Below are 13,495 nucleotides of genomic sequence, written 5' to 3'. Positions count from 1 at the left end.
TGTCGAAACGGTCTTAAAAGGTCGAAGGGGGTCCAAAGTGTATAATTTAAGGTCGAAAGGGTTGGAATTGTCTGAAGAAGTCTTCAGGTCAAAGGGATATAGATGGTGTTAAAAGGCCTGAAAGCTGTGAAAGTATACTGGTATAAAAAGTGTAAAGCATAGAAAGGAGTCTGCGTCTTATGGGTTCTAAAGGGTCTTAGAGGTCTAAGGTTCTAAAGGATGTAATGGGTTCTGTAGCATCTTAGAGATATATAGGACCTTAAGTGTTTCAGTTGTCTTAAAGGTCTTATGGGTCTAAGGGTTCTGAAAGCATCTTAGGGTTCTAGAGGGAATTAGGGGTCTTGTCTATGGGGTCATAAGGGTCTTAAAGGGATATAGGGTTTAAATGGGCCAAAGTGGTCTCAAAGGGCCTTAGAGTTCTAAAGGACCTTAATGGTCTTTGGGGTTTTGAATGTATTAAAGGGTATTAGGATTCTTCAGAGTTTCAAGGGTGTTAGGAGTCTTAAAGGGTGTAAGTGGTCGAACGGATCTTAGGGTTCTAACGGGTCTAAAGGGTATTAGGTGTATAAGGGGTCTTAAAGGTTATTAGGGTTATAAATTATCTAAAGCAGGGTTTCCCAAACCCAGGGTCATGGTTTCCCAAACCCAAGTAGGTACTGGTACCATTTGGGTCACAAGGAAATTTGTGATTTCAAATTTTGGGTCGTGGACAAAAAAGTTTGGAACCACTGATCTAAAGGGTTTTCGAGGTTTTAGTGGGTCTTGTAGGGTCTTAACAGTCTTCAGGGTTTTAGGTGTCTTAAGGGTCCTAGAGGCCATAGGGGGTCTTAGGGTTCGAAATAATCTAAAGGTTCACATGTAATTAATAAACAGGTCACGTTCTGTGTGGACAAACAAACAAACAAATTGACTAAAATGCAGTATCCTCTCCTCTGGTGAGGGTAATCATGATAATGGCATAATAATAATATTAATGATAATAATATTAACACGCTGACGTCCATACATCACATGAAGAAGAAGCAGGAGATCAAGCATTTCATCTTAGGATGGCATTCTTTCCGTTCAAAATGGTGCGTCAGCAATAACGATATAACAATATTACAAAATATTTAACATCATAATAATATTGTCGTGTAGACGGCTCTCAGTTAAGATAGAGCATCCATGGATAGAATCGAGCTTAATGAGGCGTTTCCAATTGATGGCGGATCATACACGAGGAAGCGGGTTTGGGGGATAATGCCGTGGCTTACCTGACGGCCCCGTGCAGTCTTCACCTGCAAATTAATAAATCAACCAAAAACAGAGTTGCTGTACAAAAATACGCGGCTTTATTGCCGGACTCCGAGAACAAAGGAACGCGCTGGTAAAAACAAACCCCCTATTGAGCGCACTTACACACAGACTTTGATGACACGACAAATGGAAAGGATATGAAAATAAACGTTTCGTTGTGTTCTGTGGTGCGTCTTAGCTCGATCAGTAGTTTGCAGTCGTCAGGGATGGTCCGGCTCCGAGCACAGTCGTCCGACCGCGGCTCCGATGTTGGCGGGGAGTAAGGCCTCGATCGATGTGCCCCCGTTCACCAGGCCTCGATACACCCTCTCGCGCCAAGCGAGCGAGTGGCGTGCAACCCATCTCCACAACCGGGCAATCTCCTCCCGGATTCAGCACGAAGCTGTGATGCACTCAACGTTTGGGTCGCAATGGAGAGAGTGGAGGTGAAGGAAAGCGTAACGGCAGTGGCGAACGAGGTGCAGCTACTCAGATCTCTTCAACAAGCATGGACGAGGCAAGGACAGGAGAACAAGAGCAAGAAGATGGGTCGAGCCAGAGGTCCGGGCAGGATCGATCCATGGACGAGAAGCTGGAAAATGTCGGCACACAACGGTTCACCACCAAAGTCCGGACCAAAAAAGACAAAATGTCTGCCGCTTCAAGTATCTTTTCCGGCCCGCTCTGACGTCATCCGGGCGTCTTACCAATCCACGAGTCCCCTCAGTCGTGCAATCTGCCCACCAAACCCGCCGTGTCAATCTATCGCGAGGTGGGCGTGGCCTCAGCCTGCCTGCTCTATGTCTAATCGCCATGGTGTACCACTGCGCGGCCGCTTGCTGTCGGTCTTTTCGGTCAGTCCTTGTGGCGGCGGGGGATTAATTAATGTGGTGCCCTATTGGGCCTAGCTAATGTATGTGATGTGCTGCCATACGGGACAAAGGGATTATCACCAGGTCTGACACAGAGGGGAATTAGCTTAGTCCCTATTCTACCTATCACCCGATCACCCTCGTATGATCACAGGTACACACTTGATCCGACAAACCGGGCTAACAGAACTTATTACATCGAGATTCTCTAGCACGACAGATGAAGCATGATACCTATACAGATCTACTTAAATCTATATATGCCCTACCCAACGACATAACAATATCATCGATATTGTAAAATAATAATAATAATATTTTCATAAAATGTGTATTATAATAATATCAATGTTATTCCAAAATAATAATAGTAATATTTTCATAAAATAATATCAAGAATCACTTAGTAATCTATCTATAATTCCAGTAATCTCTGTGTGTCTGTGTGTCTGTGTGTCTGTGTGTCTGTGTGTCTGTGTGTCTGTGACCGCTGTTTCTCGACAACCACGGGTCCGATATACTTTAAACTTGCCAGGTATATTGCTGGGGACCCGAGGATGTGCCTTTTCAAGGTTTGTAATTAATCGGACAAGTACTTACCGAGCTATGTCCAAAAAACGCTTCAACCAATCAGAGAGCAGCGAGCTATCACGTGTGCCGAACGTGGCGATCAGACTCTGCCTCGGACGGCACATTTGACAGCGTATTCATTTATTTCACGTTGGAAAACTATGTTGCCGTTAAACTATGTTTTAAAACGAATTCAAACTGCGATTAAATTAAAACGATTCATCGTAACTGCGATTTGCGAACTTCCGGACAGTGACGACTTCACTTCCGGCAGCCAATCACAGAACGCTTTGTTGCGTAGGCGTGGCCGATGTGAGACGAGCGGAGCTGAGCGCGTTACGAGCTGACCGCCATTACGGTACGTAATTCGATTTCTTATGCGCATTATTTCTCCCAATTCAGTCAGAGCGAAGGGCGGAAGCGAAGAGCGTTGTTTTTTTTGTTTACGGGCGTACGGGCGGGGTAGAGCGTACGGGTAGCGTTTTTTTTTTTTTTTGGCAAGGAACGGGCACCCACGTACGGGCAATGCCCTAGTAATACTAATTTCATTAAGATCCAAATTGACGATCTTAATCAAAGTTCGGTCAATTTGATTGAATTGACGATTTTTCAGATGAAAATTGATGATATTAGAAGTTTGAGCTTGAGTTGACCTTTGACCTGTTGACATCAAAAATAGTTGGGTTCCCAATTCAATGATTAACTATGTAATTGCTGTTTAATTTCCAAGTTAATAGGATGAAAAGTGATGATTTTTCAGATGAAAATTGATGTTTTTAGAAGTTTGACCTAGAGTTGACGTTTGACCGTTTGACCTTAAAAATAGTTGCTTTCCCATTTCAGTGAGGCACTATGCAATTGCTGTTCAATTTTCAAGTCAATCGGATGAAAACTGCTGATATTTCAGATGAAAATTGATAATTTTGGAAGTTTTACCTTGAGTTGACATTTGACATTTTGACCTCAAAAATATTTGGTTTCCCAATTTAGTGACTCAATGTGCAAATGCTGTTCAACTTTCAAGTCAATCAGATGAAAAATTACAATTTTAGAAAATTTGACCTCTAGATGGATGACCTTTTACCTAACATCAGTAAGCTTCTTCCTTATCACCAACTCTACCATCTGGTGAAGTTTCGTGAAGATCGGTTTAAAATTGTGACCTGTAGACGATTGACAGACAAACATAGAGACAGACACAGACAGACAGAATAACGCACAAGACCAACCAATATACTTGAAAAAACTTCAATTTTGCAAGTAATAAAAACCCACTTTTTATTCCTACCAGCCATTTTAAATCACCTCCAACTTAACATGTACGTCTCAGGTTGTAATGTACATTCCATTCAGACTCTTTCACAGTTTCATCTTAACTCAAATTCGACATCTAATTTCATATTTCATGTTCACTAAGATGGTTTAAGGTTTTTAAAAACGGGAAGAAAATCGGACGAATATTGATGTTTTAAAAGGGAAAACGCAGTTGAATATCTGTTTCTGGTTGAGCGTGATGCAGAGGTGGAGAGGGGAGAGAGGAGAGAGTGGGGGGAGGGGTAGAGAAGCGAGTGGGGGGAGGGGTAGAGGAGAGAGTGGGGGAGGGGTAGAGGAGAGAGCGGTGGGAGGGGTAGAGGAGAGAGTGGGCGGAGGGGTAGAGGAGAGAGTGGGGGGAGGGGTAGAGGAGAGAGTGGGGGAGGGGTAAAGGAGAGAGTGGTGCAGGGGTAGAGGAGAGGGTGGGGGAGGGGTAGAGGAGAGAGTGGGGGGAGGGGTAGAGGAGAGAGTGGGGGAGGGGTAGAGGAGAGAGTGGGGGAGGGGTAGAGGAGAGAGTGGGGGGAGGGGTAGAGGAGAGAGTGGGGAAGGGTGGAGAGGAGAGAGTGGGGGGAGGCATAGAGGAGAGAGTGGGGGGGGGGGAGTGAGGGGTGGGATGGAGAGGGAAGGTGGAGGAATGGGAAGGAGAGAGGGAGGGGAGAGGAGAGAGTGGGGGGGGCGGTGAGGGGGAGGGAGGGGTTGGATGGGGAGGAATGTTCGAGGAATGGGGAGGAGAGAGGGAGGGGGAAGACAGTGGTTAGAGAGAGGGAGTATGGAGAGAGGGAGTGGGGTAAAGGGAAGAGGAGAGAGTGGAGGGAGGGTGGAGAGGAGAGAGCAGGGGGGGTGAGGAGTGAGGGGTGGGATGGAGCGGGATGGCAGAGGAGTGGGGAGGATAGAGGGAGGGGGGCAGAGGCTGGGGAGAGAGAGGGAGGAGGAAGAAGGGAGAGAGGGAGGGGTAGAGGAGGGAGTGGGGAGGTTGTGAGGGGGGGAGGTAAGGTTGGGATGGGGAGGTGAGAGGGAGGAGGGAGAGGGTGTGGAGAGAGAGGGAGAAGGGAGAGAGGGAGAAGGGAGAGAGGGAGAAGGGAGAGAAGGAGTGGGGTAAGGGGAGAGGAGAGGGAGAGAGGGAGAGAAGAGAGGGAAGAGAGGGAGGAGAGTGAGAGTGGAGGGAGGAAGGGTGGAGTGCATGGGGAGAGAAGACAGGGGGAGAGGAAGAGGAGAGAACCAGGGGGAGAGAAGACAGGGGAAGGGGAAGAGGAGAGACTGAGGGGGAGAGAGTGGGGTGATGGGCAGGGAGGAGGGAGAGAGGAAGGGGGAAAGAGGGAGGAATGGAGAGAGCGGATGGGGAGGATGGAAGAGAGGAAAGCGGTGAGTGAGTGGAGGGGGATAGGACAAAAACCATCAAGACCCCTTAAACACCAAAGACCCTTTAAGACTCCTAAAACCCTTAAGAGCCATAAGACACTGTTGACCCAATAGAGTATAGACCCCCTTTTTAGGTGATCTCATCTCAATTCTCGAGTCTATCTGTCCAGTAACTTTTTGCTATTTTTGCTACTCCGTCATCACCTGGCTGATTGTTCTGAACCATGACACATGAATACAAGACAGTAGCCCACACAAAGGCTCATGCTTCAATTTTTCGATTTCAGATCATGGGGGCTCCCAGGGGAGTTACGCCCAAACTTTGGATCCGTACTCGTCCCTTATTTATCAACCAATTGCTCTGAAACCCCTTAAACACCAACTAAGGAACACTTTCCTTATTTACCAACCACACTCTTACGATGTCTCTCGGAAAAGACCGACTCGACAACCCTCCCATCTACTTTCTGTATAATCCTCTCCAAGAAGTTCTGTCACTCAAGCGTTTGGGTCTCACTATCTGGCATGATCTTTCCTGGGAAAACCAGATTTCCAAGCTGGCCTCCAAAGCCAGTCGCCGACTGGGCATCCTCCATCGTGCGAAGTCCTTCCTTGGCACACCTGAGCTCCTCACCACATACAGGGCTTTCATCCGCATCTCAATGGAGTACTGCTCTCCCCTCTGGGCTGGTGCTCCTGCCTCACACCTAGCTCGTCTTCACGCGGTTGAAACCAAAGCGTTCAGAATCATTGGAATCTCCCGCGATGACGCTATCTCCGAGGGCCTTTCACTTACTCACCGCAGGCAGGTTGGTGGTCTTTCCGTCTTCTACCGACTCCTCTCCGGCCTTGCTCCCCCAGCTCTCTCTGGGCTCTGTCCCCCAAATATTCCTACAGGTCGCACAAGATCTGCCTGCAACGCTCTTATGGTTAAACTGCCAAAGACAAGACTCTCTGCTCACCTTCACTCCTTCATCCCTATTTTCTCCTGCCTCTGGAACAAACTCCCTCACTCTCTTCAATCCCACTCCTCCCTCCAGGTCTTTAAAACGGCTGTTCACCACCATCTCTTATCCTCCCCCATCCAAAACCTTGATCATTTCTACCCCCGCTAATTTCACCCCAAATCCACTTTTTTGAGGTGACTTTTGTCTTCTTTCCTGGAAGTCCTTGGTGTCCTTGCGTTTTATACCTATCCTGCCTCCCCCCAGGCCCTCTCCCTCCCACACATCTCCCGATGTCCCTGCTCTCAAATGTTGTGTTTGTGTGCTTCCTCCCCTTCTCTCCCCATCTTGTCGACCGCTCCCCTTTTTATATACTTTGTTTGCTTGCTTGTTTGTTTGATTTGCTTGTTTGATAAATGTTAGCTCTTTCACGAGCCTCGACTCTGTATCCAAAAAACAAAAAAAAAAAAAAAAAGGCATAAATGGCAAGCTGAGGATCTCCTCTTAATTAGTAAACCACATGTAAATTGTAAAAATAAATAACCTTTGCATATTAACCCCTTGAATTCGGATTACCTTTTTTTTGATACGCACTGTATTACGTTTACCTGTATGTGAATCTTACAGCAGGAAATTCAATAATTTGAGCCCCTGACTTAATGCAAAAATATTTTAAAACCAGAATAATTTGGCATTCTCCCTTTACATAATAATTTCTATTTGTATGAAATATAGAAAGAACTAATGAATGGCAGTAGGCGTAGCTTTAGATATTAGAACTCAGATGCAGCTCCGCCTAAGTAAATTTATTATTGCAGTGAAATGCAACACACATTGGCATTGTGCGTGCCACCCTTGTTTAAGTTGTGGTGAGTATCAGGTTGGTGGCCACCCTTGTTTAAGTTGTGGTGAGTATCAGGATGGTGGCCACCCTTGTTTAAGTTGTGGTGAGTATCAGGTTGGTGGCCACCCTTGTTTAAGTTGTGGTGAGTATCAGGTTGGTGGCCACCCTTGTTTAAGTTGTGGTGAGTATCAGGTTGGTGGCCACCCTTGTTTAAGTTGTGGTGAGTATCAGGTTGGTGGCCACCCTTGTTTAAGTTGTGGTGAGTATCAGGTTGGTGGCCACCCTTGTTTAAGTTGTGGTGAGTATCAGGATGGTGGCCACCCTTGTTTAAGTTGTGGTGAGTATCAGGTTGGTGGCCACCCTTGTTTAAGTTGTGGTGAGTATCAGGTTGGCGGCCACCCTTGTTTAAGTTGTGGTGAGTATCAGGATGGTGGCCACCCTTGTTTAAGTTGTGGTGAGTATCAGGTTGGCGGCCACCCTTGTTTAAGTTGTGGTGAGTATCAGGATGGTGGCCACCCTTGTTTAAGTTGTGGTGAGTATCAGGATGGTGGCCACCCTTGTTTAAGTTGTGGTGAGTATCAGGTTGGTGGCCACCCTTGTTTAAGTTGTGGTGAGTATCAGGATGGTGGCCACCCTTGTTTAAGTTGTGGTGAGTATCAGGTTGGTGGCCACCCTTGTTTAAGTTGTGGTGAGTATCAGGTTGGTGGCCACCCTTGTTTAAGTTGTGGTGAGTATCAGGTTGGTGGCCACCCTTGTTTAAGTTGTGGTGAGTATCAGGTTGGTGGCCACCCTTGTTTAAGTTGTGGTGAGTATCAGGTTGGTGGCCACCCTTGTTTAAGTTGTGGTGAGTATCAGGATGGTGGCCACCCTTGTTTAAGTTGTGGTGAGTATCAGGTTGGTGGCCACCCTTGTTTAAGTTGTGGTGAGTATCAGGTTGGCGGCCACCCTTGTTTAAGTTGTGGTGAGTATCAGGATGGTGGCCACCCTTGTTTAAGTTGTGGTGAGTATCAGGTTGGCGGCCACCCTTGTTTAAGTTGTGGTGAGTATCAGGATGGTGACCACCCTTGTTTAAGTTGTGGTGAGTATCAGGTTGGTGGCCACCCTTGTTTAAGTTGTGGTGAGTGTCAGGTTGGTGGCCACCCTTGTTTAAGTTGTGGTGAGTATCAGGTTGGTGGCCACCCTTGTTTAAGTTGTGGTGAGTATCAGGATGGTGGCCACCCTTGTTTAAGTTGTGGTGAGTATCAGGTTGGTGGCCACCCTTGTTTAAGTTGTGGTGAGTATCAGGTTGGTGGCCACCCTTGTTTAAGTTGTGGTGAGTATCAGGATGGTGGCCACCCTTGTTTAAGTTGTGGTGAGTATCAGGTTGGCGGCCACCCTTGTTTAAGTTGTGGTGAGTATCAGGATGGTGACCACCCTTGTTTAAGTTGTGGTGAGTATCAGGTTGGTGGCCACCCTTGTTTAAGTTGTGGTGAGTATCAGGTTGGCGGCCACCCTTGTTTAAGTTGTGGTGAGTATCAGGATGGTGACCACCCTTGTTTAAGTTGTGGTGAGTATCAGGTTGGTGGCCACCCTTGTTTAAGTTGTGGTGAGTATCAGGTTGGTGGCCACCCTTGTTTAAGTTGTGGTGAGTATCAGGTTGGTGGCCACCCTTGTTTAAGTTGTGGTGAGTATCAGGTTGGCGGCCACCCTTGTTTAAGTTGTGGTGAGTATCAGGATGGTGACCACCCTTGTTTAAGTTGTGGTGAGTATCAGGATGGTGGCCACCCTTGTTTACGTTGTGGTGAGTATCAGGTTGGTGACCACCCTTGTTTAAGTTGTGGTGAGTATCAGGTTGGTGGCCACCCTTGTTTAAGTTGTGGTGAGTATCAGGTTGGTGGCCACCCTTGTTTAAGTTGTGGTGAGTATCAGGATGGTGACCACCCTTGTTTAAGTTGTGGTGACTATCAGGATGGTGGCCACCCTTGTTTAAGTTGTGGTGAGTATCAGGTTGGTGGCCACCCTTGTTTAAGTTGTGGTGAGTATCAGGTTGGTGACCACCCTTGTGGAAGTTGTGGGGAGTATCAGGTTGGTGACCACCCTTGTGGAAGTTGTGGGGAGTATCAGGTTGGTGGCCACCCTTGTGGAAGTTGTGGGGAGTATCAGGATGGTGGCCACCCTTGTGGAAGTTGTGGGGAGTATCAGGTTGGTGGCCACCCTTGTGGAAGTTGTGGGGAGTATCAGGTTGGTGGCCACCCTTGTGGAAGTTGTGGTGAGTATCAGGATGGTGGCCACCCTTGTGGAAGTTGTGGGGAGTATCAGGATGGTGGCCACCCTTGTGGAAGTTGTGGGGAGTATCAGGTTGGTGACCACCCTTGTGTAAGTTGTGGGGAGTATCAGGTTGGTGGCCACCCTTGTGGAAGTTGTGGTGAGTATCAGGATGGTGGCCACCCTTGTGGAAGTTGTGGGGAGTATCAGGATGGTGGCCACCCTTGTGGAAGATGTGGGGAGTATCAGGTTGGTGGCCACCCTTGTGGAAGTTGTGGGGAGTATCAGGTTGGTGGCCACCCTTGTGGAAGTTGTGGGGAGTATCAGGATGGTGGCCACCCTTGTGGAAGTTGTGGGGAGTATCAGGTTGGTGGCCACCCTTGTGGAAGTTGTGGGGAGTATCAGGTTGGTGGCCACCCTTGTGGAAGTTGTGGGGAGTATCAGAATGGTGGCCACCCTTGTGGAAGTTGTGGGGAGTATCAGGATGGTGGCCACCCTTGTGGAAGTTGTGGGGAGTATCAGGTTGGTGGCCACCCTTGTGGAAGTTGTGGGGAGTACCAGGTTGGTGACCACCCTTGTGTAAGTTGTGGGGAGTATCAGGTTGGTGGCCACCCTTGTGGAAGTTGTGGTGAGTATCAGGATGGTGGCCACCCTTGTGGAAGTTGTGGGGAGTATCAGGATGGTGGCCACCCTTGTGGAAGATGTGGGGAGTATCAGGTTGGTGGCCACCCTTGTGGAAGTTGTGGGGAGTATCAGGTTGGTGGCCACCCTTGTGGAAGTTGTGGGGAGTATCAGGATGGTGGCCACCCTTGTGGAAGTTGTGGGGAGTATCAGGTTGGTGGCCACCCTTGTGGAAGTTGTGGGGAGTATCAGGTTGGTGGCCACCCTTGTGGAAGTTGTGGTGAGTATCAGGATGGTGGCCACCCTTGTGGAAGTTGTGGGGAGTATCAGGTTGGTGGCCACCCTTGTGGAAGTTGTGGGGAGTATCAGGTTGGTGGCCACCCTTGTGGAAGTTGTGGTGAGTATCAGGATGGTGGCCACCCTTGTGGAAGTTGTGGGGAGTATCAGGATGGTGGCCACCCTTGTGGAAGTTGTGGGGAGTATCAGGTTGGTGACCACCCTTGTGTAAGTTGTGGGGAGTATCAGGTTGGTGGCCACCCTTGTGGAAGTTGTGGTGAGTATCAGGATGGTGGCCACCCTTGTGGAAGTTGTGGGGAGTATCAGGATGGTGGCCACTCTTGTGGAAGATGTGGGGAGTATCAGGTTGGTGGCCACCCTTGTGGAAGTTGTGGGGAGTATCAGGTTGGTGGCCACCCTTGTGGAAGTTGTGGGGAGTATCAGGATGGTGGCCACCCTTGTGGAAGTTGTGGGGAGTATCAGGATGGTGGCCACCCTTGTGGAAGTTGTGGGGAGTATCAGGTTTGTGGCCACCCTTGTGGAAGTTGTGGGGAGTATCAGGATGGTGGCCACCCTTGTGGAAGATGTGGGGAGTATCAGGTTGGTGGCCACCCTTGTGGAAGTTGTGGGGAGTATCAGGATGGTGGCCACCCTTGTGGAAGTTGTGGGGAGTATCAGGATGGTGGCCACCCTTGTGGAAGTTGTGGGGAGTATCAGGTTGGTGGCCACCCTTGTGGAAGTTGTGGGGAGTATCAGGTTGGTGGCCACCCTTGTGGAAGTTGTGGTGAGTATCAGGATGGTGGCCACCCTTGTGGAAGTTGTGGGGAGTATCAGGTTGGTGGCCACCCTTGTGGAAGTTGTGGGGAGTATCAGGTTGGTGGCCACCCTTGTGGAAGTTGTGGTGAGTATCAGGATGGTGGCCACCCTTGTGGAAGTTGTGGGGAGTATCAGGATGGTGGCCACCCTTGTGGAAGTTGTGGGGAGTATCAGGTTGGTGACCACCCTTGTGTAAGTTGTGGGGAGTATCAGGTTGGTGGCCACCCTTGTGGAAGTTGTGGTGAGTATCAGGATGGTGGCCACCCTTGTGGAAGTTGTGGGGAGTATCAGGATGGTGGCCACTCTTGTGGAAGATGTGGGGAGTATCAGGTTGGTGGCCACCCTTGTGGAAGTTGTGGGGAGTATCAGGTTGGTGGCCACCCTTGTGGAATTTGTGGGGAGTATCAGGTTTGTGGCCACCCTTGTGGAAGTTGTGGGGAGTATCAGGTTTGTGGCCACCCTTGTGGAAGTTGTGGGGAGTATCAGGTTGGTGGCCACCCTTGTGGAAGTTGTGGTGAGTATCAGGATGGTGGCCACCCTTGTGTAAGTTGTGGGGAGTATCAGGTTGGTGGCCACCCTTGTGGAAGTTGTGGGGGGTATCAGGTTGGTGGCCGATGACCAGTTTTTTCAGCAAATCGGTGATCCAGTTATATTTACATCAGTTCCTGAAACATGGAAATGCTCCTGGGAGAGAAGAAATTATTAGTAAAAGTTGCTTCAAATGAATTCAAACCTACGGAAAATTATAATATGATAAACAAAGTTGTACACGAGTGATTGCATCTTCATACATATAGAGTGTAGATAGTGCAACCTTTAGAACCAAGACCTTTCCCTGTAGAAGGATTGGACGTGGTCGGGCAGTCCCCTGACCTCCACGGTCCCCCGATGTGATGCCCTTGGACTACTTATTGTGTGGGTATGTCAACGATTGTTTTTGAAACCTCTGTTGCTGACATTCGTGCAAGGATAACCAATTGCATCAGCAGTGTGTCGAGGGACATGTTCGCCAAGACGTGGATTGAATGCGGATTATCGCTTGAATGTGCTACATGCCACTAAAAGTGCACATGTTGTGGTGTACTGAAGAACACAATATACTTGTGAATTATGTGACAAAATGCAAAAAATCTTTCAACTCATTATTTTATCTTTTATCTCGTATCTCTTTTGGTTCAGTTGTGATAAAAATTTTTAAAACTGGACCAAGACTTTGTGGACAGCCTGCACTTCGTTCCTAAGCCTGTACTTCGTTCCTAAGCCTGCACTTCGTTCCTAAGCCTGCACTTCGTTCCTAAGCCTGCACTTCGTTCCTAAGCCTGCACTTCGTTCCTAAGCCTGCACTTCGTTCCTAAGCCTGTACTTCGTTCCTAAGCCTGCACTTCGTTCCTAAGCCTGCACTTCGTTCCGAAGCCTGTACTTAGTTCCTAAGCCTGTACTTCGTTCCTAAGCCTGTACTTCGTTCCTAAGCCTGTACTTCGTTCCTAAGCCTGTACTTCGTTCCTAAGCCTGCACTTCGTTCCTAAGCCTGCACTTCGTTCCTAAGCCTGTACTTCGTTCCTAAGCCTGCACTTCGTTCCTAAGCCTGTACTTCGTTCCGAAGCCTGTACTTAGTTCCTAAGCCTGTACTTCGTTCCTAAGCCTGTACTTCGTTCCTAAGCCTGTACTTCGTTCCTAAGCCTGCACTTAGTTCCTAAGCCTGCACTTCGTTCCGAAGCCTGTACTTCGTTCCGAAGCCTGTACTTAGTTCCTAAGCCTGTACTTCGTTCCTAAGCCTGTACTTCGTTCCTAAGCCTGTACTTCGATCCTAAGCCTAAAATTATCTTCATATAATCCATGGTAAAGTTACCCAATCGAATTTTTTGAATAAATCAATAAGTTGGTAAATTCATTTTACTCTCTTTTTTCATTAAGTGCCAGGAACACTCAGTACAACCCAAGACGTCTCTTATTTAACCTCTTATTTAACCATTTTTATCTCTTTCAAACAGCGCAAGAATAAAAGGCTTATACACTGTATATATAGAGTCGGACCCTACTATTCGCAGGGGATACATTCCTGGGAAATGCCACGGATTGCGAAACTGCGAATGGTGGTAGAGGGGGGGGGGGGGGTGGGATGGAGAGGGATGGTGGAGGAATGGGGAGGATAGAGGGAGGGGACAGAGGGTGGTGAAAGAAAGGGAGAAGGGAGAGAGGGAGTGGGGGGGGGGGGGGGAAGGAGAGAGTGGGAGGGTGGTGAGGGGGAGAGGGAAGGTTGGGATGGGGAGGCGAGAGGGAGGGGGGAGAGGCCGAGCTGAGCGGGCATTGCTTCAATGGAAAAGGGGGGGGGATTGGTTCCAGAATAACATCGCGAAAAG

This window comes from Myxine glutinosa, chromosome 4 (genome assembly GCF_964187855.1).
Source record: "Myxine glutinosa chromosome 4, kmMyxGlut1.1, whole genome shotgun sequence".
Classification (NCBI taxonomy): Eukaryota; Metazoa; Chordata; class Myxini; order Myxiniformes; family Myxinidae; genus Myxine; species Myxine glutinosa.
Note: the sequence above shows the minus strand (reverse complement) of the source record.